Below are 13990 nucleotides of genomic sequence, written 5' to 3' on the forward strand. Positions count from 1 at the left end.
TACCAGGGCTTCTGATTCCAGATTCTTTGCGGGATTAAGCTCGGCTCCTTTACACAGGCTGACATAGGCTGTTTTTATTTCTTGGTAAGTTCTATACATTTCATTTTACAACCACTAGATGGCACTGCTGTTTTAGTGCCATTATGGAAGTACACCCAGCAAGTAAAGCGCTTCATAGTGCTTCCTAGAGAAAAATTGGACTTTTCCCACAATTTACAAAGGCAGGATAAAGGTTATAAGGGACCCCAGAGGTTGTGTAGAAGACCCACAAACTTCCATGAGTAACCAATCTTGATCACACAATATAACCCCATGTGGAGAAGCCCATAAGCCCTACTGAGTTCAGTGGTACTTACTCCAAGGTTAGTGTGCACAGGATTGCAGCCTAAGAGAATTACTATTTTTATGGCCACTGCTGTTTTATTGAATTCTTCAGGAAGCAATAGAGCCAAAGGATAGAAATCAGCAATAGTGTGATTAACAGCTTGGCATGCTAATCAACTGCGGCACAGAGAAATATACAAAATGGAAGCATAGCCTGATCGAAGGGTGAACCTGGCATGACTCTGCATCTTTTGGACCAATTCCTGAAAGGACTTGGCAGTATCTGGGACTCTCTTTTTACATCACTAGTCTATTCCAGTTACTCAGCACCTTTTTGAATACTGAACAGTCATAATGTGAGACTGAGAACCCTTGAAGGGGAAAGTGAAATTGGGGCCTTGGGCTACACCAAGCTGCCTTATATCACTGCAGAAGCTTCTGTCCTTCCACATCTTTCTCTTGTATACTAAAGTACGCATAATCCTTGGGTGACAGGGATCTAGAGTGGAGTAGTAGTAAGCCTTGGAGTGAACATTATGTCTATGACAATAAAGCAGTTCATTTTTCAGGCAGTAAAGTAGTGGATTTTATTTTATTTTTTTGTTAGAGAAGCAGGGGAAAATGTCTGTGTGTGTGTGTGTGTGTGTGTGTGTGGGGAAGCCTACCCATTGTAATCTACCAAAGTATTATAATTCTCATAGCACAAAGCAAACACACAATTTATTAGAAATGTACTATTTATACACTAGGTGTCCTTGAGCAGGTTGGGGAGCACATATGGTGCCTGTCAAAAATGTATTTGTTTACCTGAACATTTTCTGCTTTTAATGCCTAGCTTAGTTAGGCTCTCTGTTGGATTGCAATTTTTTAAATTTTAACTGCAATTGTTTTAATGAATTTTGTATGCCACACTGGTTTTAGTTAATGTAGGGTAGTGTATAAATATTTCAATTTTGTTTTGTTTATTTATTTTGTTTTCTGTCGTTCTATGCAAAGCTTCCAAGGTATTTAGCAACCGATGTCCCCCACATAGCCCTTCCTTGCCTCTTGCACCACCTGCCACCATGCTAAAGGGTCCCCCGCTCTCCAGAGCAGACCTGAGGTGCACAGGGTGCTGCAGAGAGGAAGAGGAAGCACTGAAAATCCCCTCTCTCACCATTCCACTGATGGAGGCCTTCACTGGGACAAAAGAGCATTCCATCAACTGAGGACACCAACCCCCTATTCATCCCCACCACTATCCCTTGTAGCAAATCTGTTCTCTAGCAACAAGGCTAAATGTAGTTCCTTTAAATACAGGGCTGGCCCAAGACATTATTCTGCCTGAGGCAAAGTATGAAATGGCACCACCACCCCTTCCATATTCAGAAGTCAACCAGACTGGCAATTGAGTCAACACAAGCTGTGTCTGCCACCTCACCTGAGGGAAGCAGACTAGCTTTGGGGACTCAGGACAAGCCATATGGCATATGTAGCTCTAGCTTCCAGCACCTTACTTCTGTCTGTTTCCCATCCATTGGCATCTGCTGCCTGAGGCAGTCTCCTCACTTTGCCTACTAGTAGGGCCAGCCCTCTTTAAATATGTAAGGACAAGTGTGGAATGCCACATGGCCCAGTCTGGGCATCCTTGGTGCTACTTCAGTGCTTGCGGTAAGAAGCAGTTGAAAGAGTGAGATATCGTGTGTGTGTGGGGCGGGGGGAACACCCTGTATTGAAAGAATAATGAAAATCTATGTCACAGAAAGCACTGAGGGACATCCAGAAACTGGCCATTTACAAAACAAGTTCCACAAGGCAAGCCCAGCTTTGACATTCCAAGGAGAGTCTTCTGATTTTAAAAGTCATCAGCTCCCAGACTGTTAGGTGACAGCAAACCTATATAGCATCTGTTTCATTGGCTGCCCATTCAAGTCAAGGACAAAAATTCCTCTAGATGTGGTGTTAGACAGATCCAATAACAGGCTCAAACACGACTTGTGCATGGGGCTCATTTTGTCCCACGAGCTGTGTTTTCCTTCCCTTGCTCTACTTTTAAATGCCAAGCAGGCACGACTTCCTACTTGTAGCTCTCCTGTTCAAGTAGTGCTTAATTTCTTATGTTCACACGATATAAGTGGTGGAGATGCTGAAATAATAATAAAGTTGATATGCTAGCATCCAATACTGGAAATAACTTTGGGACAGCCCATATTAAGGCAGCCATAGTACTCTAACTAAGTGGCACTCGCAACTGTGTAGAAAAGCCCTGAAGTGCACAAGGCTGTTAATGTGCTGTATCTACTTTTGGTTGCATTGAAGAACTGAAATCTGATTATTACATGAAGGGCATTTCCTTTCCTGCTTTTTCACTACATAATCTCTAGGTGGCACTATGGCATAGCGGAATAGAACAAATGCACAATGAAAAAGCATTTTTCTCCACTTTCACAAATAATACCACATTTTCCTTGCTCTAAAAAAAACTAGTGGAAAGTGCTGTTTAAAAACAGAAGAAAAAGTGGATGGTCACAGTATTGTCTAAGGAACCTGTGAACAACCATGAGTAGAGAACAATGAGCGCACAATAAATGCTTCATGTAGAAAAGCTCTCAGAGGCTTTCTACATGAGGATGTTAATCTGCTGTATCTACTTTTGAGTTCATTGCAGAACTGAGTTCTGAACACCACACAACGAGATTTTATTTTCCTGATTTTCTGCTATATAACATCTAGGTGGTGCTTTGCTATAGTGGAAAGACTCAATTACGTAAGTAGGAAAATACATTTGCTTTTGCTTTTGTAAATAATTCTCTGTTTTCCCCACTCTAAAAAACCTTGTAAAAGTGCTCTTAAGAAACAGATATGAAACTAGAGGGCCACAATGTCATCTAAAGAACCTGTAAACATCTGTGCGTGAGGAATGATGAGTGCACAACAAATGCCTAGTGTAGAAAAGCTCTAAATGAATCTCAAGGATTGGAGAGATTCTAACAGTAACATTTCTCTCTCCAAGACCTTTTTTTAATTAGAATAAATGGAGTATATGGCTTTTGCTGAAGGCTGATTTACTATGCCAAGATCCAGGAGACAGAGACCTTTTGTCTAAGTGTTTGTGGTTTTGCATTTATACTGCTATTATAGTCATTGCCTTGAGGGTCAGACAAGGAAGGAAACTGCAACAGTTTCGTTCTGGGAAAATAAAAAGGGTTCACTGAAACTTATTGCAGCAATTTTGATTATTATCATTGTTCAAAGCAAGGTCTGGACACCCCCTGGTAGATTTCTGCCCAGGTATAGTCAGACTCAGAATACCAAGAAGGACTTCATATATAGAAAAACAGGTGCAAGAGTCTAACACTGAAGCCTGTACAACTTTCAGTGAAAGCACAATATTGTATTTAAAAGAATAAGGACATTTTAAAAGTGCCTTCACCATGCTCAGTACAAACATAAACTTTTTGTCTTGGGGAAAGCTTGGAAAACCTAGTTCTACAAGTTTCCAGTCTGAATGGAATGACATGACAGAGTGCCATGGATGTTACCTATTGGCCAGCACTTGTAATGTCACCAACCCCTGGAGCAGTCTAATTATTATTTTTAAGTGTTATATATATATTTCATATATATGTGTGTGTGTGTGTGTGTGTGTGTGTGGTGAAGAACTGGGGTATAAATAAGTAAAGGTGCATTTAAAAAAAGATGCATGATGGGAGAGCAAGACTCCTGGCAGACCTAACTGTGGACTTGCTGGAAAGTATGCCTGTAATGCAATTTCCAGAACTGGGCTCACACTTCAGATGAATGCTCTGCTGCGATTCTTCTTAAAATCTTATGGTAGTGCAGCTGTTTGCAGCCATGACCTGTTCAGTCTCAAGTGAAAAAAACAAACTACTTCCTTGTTTGCTACTAATTCGCATTTAAAAAACTAATCGAAAGTCTAAAGAGAGAGTGTTTAAAAACAACAACAGAACACCCTCATACAGATTAAGATCTCAAACATATTTCTGGAAACAATAATACAGACTAGGGGGGAGAAAGAGAGAGAGAGAGATTATTTCTGTAGATGACCTTTCATTGTCAGACTTGTCTTGCAGGTACAAACTGAGGAAGAAATGTGGGGGAACTAGAGGGAATTTCTGGAGTTATAAGCCTTACTACGTCAAAGGGCAAATCACTCATTATGAGAGTGACTGCTGGAATTTTTAGCTACTCTGAAGCAAACAACAATACAAACAAGTCTAACCTTACCCACCCTACACTGACGGAGAACAGAACATAAGCAGAAGAAGAGACCTGCTGGATCAGAACAAAGATCCTGCCTAGCCCAGCATCCTGTTTACAGGGGGGGGGGAGGTAAGGTAATCCAGATGTTTTCTGGAAGTCAACAAGCAAAGTGTAGGCATGAAGGGAACTCTTCTTCCCCATTGCCCCCCCCCCCCATGCGACTGATATTCAGTGGCATGCTGTCTCTGAATTTGGATGCTCTACTAGTTATCTTGGTTGATAGCTGTTCTCAGTGAACATAGCCCCAAGATTTCTTTCTTGTCCAGTTCAGTCCACCAGTGAACTTAGGATTTTTTGCCCTGATTTGCAATAATGGCTTGAGGTTTTTGAGGGCCCTTGGGCAAGGCCCCCTCAATGGGCCCCCTTCCTCAACCAGTCTACCTTCTCGCCACCATTGTCATCAGCTGCTTTTGCTCCTCATCCTCTTTCTCATCAGCTGCTTGCTTGCTCGCTTAGCAGGCAAAGAGCCAGTGAGCAAGTTGGCAGTGGCATCTCCTGGTCCTCCTTCTCACCACCATTGTTGTCTGAGCTAAGCATGAGGCAAGTGAATGAGTAGGTTGCAATCATTATTTTTTTATTTATTTATAGTCCTTGCTCAAGTCTGTTCTGCTGGAATAGCACATGCGCATGCACGCACACACACACACATGTTAAAAGACAACTATGAATTTAAGCGGTCAGGAGTAAAGCAGCAAAGAAAATAAATAATAAAGTGGCTGTTAATGCCGTTTTGAAGAGCTCAAAGGAGATCACACCAGCTTCCTTTGGAAAGGGCTGAGCAGATTCCCACCCCCCTTGGCAGCGCATAGCTATGTAAAAAGAAAGTTTGGGTACCCCGCTTCCCCCGCCCCACACACACACAGTCCGTCACCATCATCTCAAAGCTGTCTCACAGCATTTGAAACTTTTAAAGTTTTATTTATAGTGCTTGCACAGGTCTGTTCCTTTGCAAAACCACTACTATACATTTAAAAAACAAGACAAAAAAGCACAAAAGCAAACTCCAAAGTTAAGTAGACGATTTCACTTCTGGTGCTAAACGCGTTGTGTTCTGACAATCAGAGAAGGAGGTGCATCTCCAGCACTTCATCCACCGTCCCTAGGGACAACTCCCCCCACCTCCATTCTGCATTTTACTGTCCACACCATCAAAGAAAATATGCGGCTGTACTGCTCCTTTCCTCCTTAATGGATTTTCCACAGGCAAAACACAGCCTGGATCACCCGCAAAATGAGCCATGGTGATTTCTCAGTAGATCCTCCCTGGAAAAGCCCAATGTCTGCAATATACTAATGAAATAAATAACCTTGGCTGTATTACAGTGTGCCAGACTGCTGTATCTCATTGCATTCTTCCACACAGAAGTAGGTGAGTTTGGCTCTAAGCTGAAAATCTTTATCTCAGCTCTACCCACAGTCATTATTTCCCAGTGAGGTAACTTGGCATGCAGATGTTCTTTGGTTTTATATTACAGTGATTTGATGCAGGTGATAAGGAAGTATATAACACTGAACAATGTTACAAACAAACAAAATCACTTCCTAAAATTTATGTCCAGCATTTCATTCACTGCAAGTTAATCATGTCGTATTTTAAAGTTCTGGGCAATGAGAAAAAAGCTGGCTGAAACAGCATCCCTTTATGATGTACATAGTCAGGATGCACGAAACTGGAAACTATTTGTGTAAAGGGATGGTGTAAAGTGAAGCCACCACCCTTTAATGAGAAAACCAGGACAAAGGCTATAAAGGAGACATTGTTGATGAACCTTTAAGGAGACAAGAATGTAATTCATAGCATTTCCTTGTTTGCGTAGAATAGCAGAGCTCACAGCAAAGATCAGGATTCCTCTATAGCAATTTTATCTGGCCGCTGATGGCCCTAACAAAGTTAATTAAGGTGTGGTAAAAAGTTTTCCCACAGTTTCACTTATAAGGAAAAGAAATGTTTTCATGCTACATTTCCCTTGGACATTTTGCATGTATTGCCCTGGCTAGGCCTGAGCACATCTACACAACATAATTATTATGACGATTGGGCATTCACTAAATGGAAAGTTGTTATATCACTATCTTATTCAACAGTACTAGGACCTTATATGAATTATGAGGCTTAGTTCTAAGCATCACAGAGCGTCTGAACTTCATCAGTGAACAGCAAAGACGATAAAGGACATAGCAGTGACTCATTTCAGCCCCTAAGGTAGGTGGATTTCTTTCTTTCTGTTGTACTTTCCTTCCAAATTTTAGTACAGGCTACCTTGACTCAACAGCATGTGATCTCCTAGTTCCTTGCCCAGGTTGCTCAGTTGCCAGTAAATTAAGTAATGTTTATTTGGTGCTTTGCTGTAAACAAATAACAATGTACATACCCATCAGATGCAAGAATGGGCTCTGTCAATAAGTCAAGTTTTAAAACATTTTTTTTTTTAATTCCTCTGATTTTTTTCTCCTTTTTTAACATTCTCAAATGAGTACAACGGTGACAAAAGATAAGAACATATGGTTGTATCCAAATGTTAGTGCTTCTTAGAATAGAGCCACTGAAATGAATGGGACTAACAAAGTTAGACTAACATTGGATAAAACCCAATAGAAGAGCCCTGCCAGATCAGACCAAAGGCCTGTCTAGTCCACCATTCTGTCCGCGCAGTGGCCAATCAGAACATGAGCACAACAGCACCCTCCCACTCATGTTCCCCAGCAACAGGTTTTCTGAAGCATACCACCTCCAAAATATTTATAGCCATCATGACTAGTAGTCACTGATAGCCTTCTCCTCCATGGTCAACATCAATGTTGCATTTGCTATGGCCATCTAGTATTTCAAAGTTGTCAGGGTTGCATCCAATTGGTGTCTCTTCACTGATGGCATGTTCTTTGATGTGGTGGAGGCTGTTGCCAGTGGAACAAGGAGGGAGAGGGATTTTGGGGAATTCCTTCGGAATATCCCAGAGGATTCCGAAGAGTTCTGCAGCTCTCTGGAGCACATTTAGGATAGGTACAGGGGGCTGCAGAGGGAGAAACTGCTGAAAGTTGCTTCCCCACCCTACTGTTCCACTGATGAAAGCTTCCTTTGGCTCAAAGAGCATTCTGTCAGTGGAGTGACACCAGTTGGATACAACCCCCAGATTCAATTCCTGTTCAAAAAGCTGGTTCAATTCAATCTAAGTGGCTGCAGTTCCAGTCTGTTCAGGCCTCATGTTACTGTAGCTACACTTTCCAGAAAGTGTAATGGTGGGCATACCCAAACAATGGACCTTCTCCTCTGAAGTTTCCTTTGGGCCTGGCCTTCCTTTGACCCTACCATGGTGTGATCAGGTATCTACTTCCTTGCTCACTCAATCAGCACGAAGATGGTGGTGGCTGACTAGCTGAAACATTCCTTGAATCTCAATGCAGAGACAGTGTACATTCAGGAAGGTGCTCCCATTCCTGCCAAGAGATCCCCACACACAGCTGATGTAAGGGTACATTTCACGGGGGTCATCTGGCTGCCGCTATACTTGATGGATACATTTTATGTGGATGGAGGTGTACATCCCTATAAAGCTCTACAATAAGACGAGAGCTGGATTGGGACACTAATGTTTATTGGGTGCTTATAGATATATATTTTTTAATTTAAAAAACCCCAGCCTAATGAAAACAAGGCATGAGACTCCCCTTTTTCCTACCTGTCTCCAAGTCAGTTTATAAGTGTGTTTCAGGGCTTGAGCCAACATTAACAAAACTCACATGTTATTCTTTTTTTTAATCCTCAGTGTTATGCATAACAGATAGGCAAGTACTCTGCTATACAGGCATTGGCCAGCATCCAGCAGAGTTGAGGATGGTGAAGCCCATGGAAATCCATTAAAGAGCTTGCAACTCTATAGAGAATTGCATTGTATTTTCCTCAGTAGAATTCCTCCTGCACTTCCTTCCCCTCTGTGCTTCATATAATTGCTTTTTCCATTTTTGTTTTGTGTTCTTCGAGGTCCACAGCTTTTCATGTGCCCCAAAGCCATTTAGGGCCAAATTCGATGTGACAGAGGGGGAGATACAAATAATTATGTTTGAAGTAGGGGATAGAAGGTCTGATCTGAGAAGCAAAATGGGTGTGTCTATAAGAGGAGAGGAATCCTCTTCCTTCTGCTTACCTCTCTCTGCACCTTTTCCCTTCAAATATGCTTCTCTCTCAGCCAGGCTCACTTCAGGTAATAGACCCCCAGATGTGAGAAAAATACATGGGAAGAGGAGCAGTAGAGAGGTAAGCTGGAGAGCCAGTGTGGTATACTGGTTAGTGTGTTGGACTGGGTCTTGGGAGATCCAGGTTCTAGTCCCCACTTGGCCCTGAGGCTAACTAGATGACCTTGGGCCAGTCACTGATTCTCACATTCTCACAGGGGTGTTGTGAGAATAAAATGCAGAGGAGAAGGACTATGTAAGTTGCTTTGGGTTCCTTGCAAGAGTGAAATAGGTGAGATATAAATGTGATCATCATCATCATAAACATCATCATTATCACCACCACCACCACCATCGGCAGGTGAGGGAAGGACTCTGTGCTTACCCACCTCTTTAGTGCCTTAATTTGGAGCCCCCTCCCCACTTTCTGTGTCATTACAACAGATTTTGATTCCGATTGGCTGCCATCATGTTTAGCTGGACCCTTCGCAAAGCTCCTTCATGCGAGATGTTCGACTTACAGTGGACTACAAGAAGGAGTTGAACTCCATACAGCCTTCTATTTGCAGGTTTGGCCTGGTGAACTAGATGTTATGAGGGAAATATGAGGGTTCCAATCCTGCTCTTCCGTCCCACCATCAATGCAGGAGCTGAAGGGCATTTGCAGGGGAGACTTGACAGGTAAGTTTCTTACCTAACAACCGGCTCTCACTGCAAATGTGCCCTTCCCCCAGGACAATGTTTAAGGATTTTTTCCTAGGTGGGCTCTAAACTGGAAATGAGTCAAGCTAGGTGTGGGGGAAAAGAGCCTGAGCAAACATTTGCTAAAGAGAATTGGCAGGCAAAGGAAATGTTACAGGCCCCTCCCTCCAACACACAATCCTCCCCGGAATGTGCTCCCTGCCTCTGCGTTCCCATATTATCTCAGCAAACGTAGGGTTGGGAGCACACATGTGCAGAGATAATGCCTAGTTTGGCTCCAAAGAGGCAAACATGTTACACTACAGCCATGGGGTAATGAAGCCTCCCACCAGCCCGAAGTCTTCTGCGCAAAGCATCCATGGCTTTGCACTCAGAAGGTCCCAGGCGCAATCCCCGGCCAATCGCTGTTGATAATACCGCGCTAGATGGGCCAATGGTCTGACTCGGTATAAGGCAGCTTCCTATGTTACTATGTTCAAAGTGGATAAGTAAGGAAAAGAGAGAAAGTGAGGACTTAAAGCTGACAGTCCATTTTATCCTGAAATGCTCATTCCCCACTTCAGCTGCTTTGACTCCTTGCAGCCCGGAATTAATCTTTTCAACCCAATGGGCTGTTTTGGGATTCTGGAGTGGCTTGATAGTCATGGCAACAAGCCACCTTTGCTGGATTTGCATGACAAAGCAAGCCCCCCCCCTAAGGATAGTTATGCAAATCCCCCCAGCACGCAACTGGTACATGCAGTAAAGAAAATAAGCCAGCGTGGACTGTACGAACCAGAACAGTATGTCCCCAAGCAGCATAAAAGCGCAAGCTTTTCTAGGAATTTATTTTCCCAGCACCAGGGAGAAATATTTTATCTCAAAGTCAAGGAACCAGTTCTAGCAGGTTTTATCTGCAGCAAAAGCAGGTCTTTTGTGAAGCTAATGGGTCTTAATTGTCCATTCAAGTCCAAGCCAACCCAAAACATTTTGCATTATAACAGGAATAGTGACAACAATAAATTGTTGCTGGGAAAATCCAATCCCCCCCCCCCCCCAGCTACTGTGAGGATTTTGGTTAAACTCAGAAGCAACAGGGAAGGGTGCGCCTGTGTGTGGCGGGGGGATAGGCCTGTGGCGGGGGGATAGGCCGTGACATTGTCATCCTTCCTAATCAAAAAGTGCTGGGCCTCCATTCTGCAAGCCCTGCCTTGTAAGCCTCCAGTGTTTCCCACCACATCTCTCTCTTTTTCTTACCGCAGAAAATCCATTCAGGAGGGCAAGATAGAACAGCTGCACAATGCCTTTGTATAAGGAGCTGTAGAAGCCCCCTGTCTGGAAGCACCCTGGATGCCTGAATGTAAGGCCACCTGCAGCTTCCGTTTTCAACTCTTCACAGCATGAGAAACCTCTTTTATGCCCATAAGATTTACAACAAACCCACTTCCTCCACCTTTTTGCATATATATTTTACTTTAAACATATAAAGTGTTGAATAGGGATCAATAAGGGTTTTCAAACTGGTAGGTGACTGCTTCGTTTTCCTGTAGACGTCTGAAATTAATGCAAAACATTTCTGTAGTTATTCAGTTACCTGTACTTCATTTCCTGGACACAATTTATCCAGAGAAAGACAGTGTGTTCTCCAGCGGGAAGTCTGTATAAATAGATGCCCATTTGACTTCAGTATTCACATTAAATATGGTAATTTTGGGGGTGGAATGTTTAAGTTGAAGAATTGTAATGAGTTTGCTGTGATTCATTCTCCACATCAGTAAATCAACAATTTATCCGTAGGTAGGCCACCTAGGCCTAGATGAATGTGACATAAAAAGAGATGAAACACTGACAATGATATCCTGTGCATGTCTACTGAAAAGTAAGTTTCACTGAGTTTAGGTAAATGCATATAGGATTGTCAGGTACGTGTTCTCTCAGCCTGAACCACGGATTATATGACATTTATTTATTACATATCTTGCCTTCCCTCCAAGGAGCCAGAGGTGGCTTACATGATCCTCGTTCTCTCCATTTTATCCTCACAACAGCCCTGTATGTTAGGTTAGGGTGAAAGTCAGTGACTGGCCCAAACGTCACCCAGTGAGTTTCATGGCAGAATGGGGACTAGAACCCGGATCTCCCCAGTAGTAGTAGTAATAATATCCATTTTAGACTATTAAGGAAAGGCAGGATATAATTTTTAAATAGCTAGAGAGAGGGGTGGCAGGACAAATCAGTTAAGATTTGTTAAATCACGCCCCCTGGGTGGCAATTAGACATTTTTAAAGTCTCCAGTTGGATCCAGTGGATGCCTAACTGCTGCAGTGTGTGTGTGTGTGTGTGTGTGTGTGTTCTGTCTATGCATGTACTAATGTGTGTTTTGTGTGTGTGATTTGCATGAGCGTGGGTGTGTTTGGATGAGTGTTCGTGAATGAGTGTGTGTTATGTGTGAAGGTGAGTGTATGATGTACGAATGCACAGCTGTGTTGGTGGCGCTGCCCACTTTAACTTTGACTCCACACACGTTGCGCTGGGGCTGCCCACTTTTTTCAGGGACGCCGCCCACCTCTGGCGTGTGGTCCCTGGATGGCTAAGAATGTCCACCCCACCCCTTGCCTAGGGACTGTATGGGGGCCACACAGAGCTTGATCTGTAATGGCTCCTTATGCTTCCTGTGCATGTGCCTGTACCTGTGTGCTTGCTTGGGAGGGTGGGAAGACAGGGAAGACAGGGTTCCATTAAACCTTGTGGAACTCCTCCTCCATGTGATGATGCTGTGCCTGCTGTCAACTGATGAAGGCCACAGTGAATTCAGATACGCAGGAGATTTCAGTTAACTGAGTTTCTGGCATTAGGGGTTTTCAGGTACTTCCATATCTGAAGTTTTCATAGAGCGAATAGCCAGAGCTAGGGCAAATCAGAACTGGATTGATTGGGGGGGGGGGAGGAATTCACCCCATAACTATTTAATTTGCATTTCTCAGTAATGTCCTCGTGTAAACTACACTTCTCACTTTATGGTCCAGTTATGACAATTTCATAGCTTTATGGTGCCCTTATACAATGCATACTGACACATCTGCTATTAATTTTAAGAAATAGATCTCCAAACCATGTATGATGTCTCCAAAACAAATGCAAATAAAAGGATTAATTTCACACAGTGTTTGCTTTTATTGTCACATTTGCTTTTATTGACAAGAATGTTCCATGCTAGATTTTAGGAATTTGTTATAACCAATCCGAAGACACAACATGGGTCTTGAGCATGTTTTATCAGGCCCATAACTCTATGTGAGTTATCTGTGGTTTCTTTTCACATACTATTATTATGGGTTGGATCCAGCCTTTAGTTATAGTTATAGTACACCCACTGAAACCAATGGGACTTAAATTAGTCATGATTTCAGTGGATCTACTTTAACTATTACTAAGTCTGGATCCAACCCTTTGTTTTCCTCCTTTAAGCCATGAATACATGTTATATTACTATTGTATCAGCACATATTAGCCTTGATTCAGAATAGTGCATGTTTCAGATCTGTACCAGAGCTTGCCTGAGCCATTTTGTTAGCTGCGTGGCAGCAAGTAATGTGACAAATATTTGCCCCAGAAGTCTTTGCAAGACTTCTCCACCAGCCTGCATAATAAGCTACCTTGAAAATATTTATCCTAAACGGTTTTGGTTTCTACATCTCTCATGAGCATCTATCTCTTATAAGTGTATAACTTTCATTAAAAAAATTATATTAAAATGTATTATCAGATGAAGTTTGAATCAGTTTGATTCTAGCAAGGCATTCTAAGGAAGCATTTATGCTGATATGCTGTAACTAACCTCTGAGCTTGCTGATATGGTAGAATTTTCCTATGTAAATTCAGGAAAAAGCAAAATGTGCATCAGATAAAACAACTGCGGGAAAGCCGGAAAGGATGTCTGTGTATGTGTAGTATTGTCAATATGTTTTGCTTATGATGCAAAGGAGTAAAGATGACATGATACATTTTAAGAAGTAAATAGACCTATGACAGAGAAGCAGATGGTATTCTGTTTTTTTTTTAAAAAAAAAATCTGTCTCAGCAGAGCTCACAATATATGACATAAATATATTACTCTCCAGAATCATAGCTCGGAACTTTAGGGGGGGAAAACCCTCATTGTTATGACTTAAATCACATAAGCAGCATAAAAAGAAATCATATAAATATGAGAGACAAAAACTTCAGGACCAAACATCAGCCCTCATTGAGAGAGACAACATCTGTCCTCTTGGCCCTCCTCAACTTCTTTACTCATTTTTGCAACAAGCTCAGAAATATCATTAGGTGAGAAATGTTTATCTTTAAAGAGGCATGCTCCTAGAACTAAACTTAGAATGCTTTAAAATGTGATTTGTTTGTAACGATTATGTATTTTGTACTTGGTCCATGGTCTTATATTAAATTTAAATAATGTACAAACTGTTTAAGATTTTAAAATAAAAGATGAAAGGCACGCCTAATCTCAGAGTTCTCCATCTAAAAATTATCTGAGCCCATACCAGAAGCCAGA

General features: G+C 42.2%; 1 long non-coding RNA gene across 1 annotated transcript; it reads left to right on the forward strand.

Annotated features, from left to right (window-relative positions):
* Positions 1–6360: 6360 nt before the first annotated feature.
* On the forward strand, positions 6361–12597 carry LOC146359387 (uncharacterized). The gene is made up of 3 exons (XR_014787264.1): positions 6361–6790; positions 9202–9438; positions 10701–12597. It is a non-coding gene; the product is annotated as an uncharacterized LOC146359387 (long non-coding RNA).
* Positions 12598–13990: the final 1393 nt, after the last annotated feature.

Source organism: Heloderma suspectum, chromosome 1 (genome assembly GCF_057233095.1).
Source record: "Heloderma suspectum isolate Gila_16-S chromosome 1, 16-S_ref, whole genome shotgun sequence".
NCBI lineage: Eukaryota > Metazoa > Chordata > Lepidosauria > Squamata > Helodermatidae > Heloderma > Heloderma suspectum.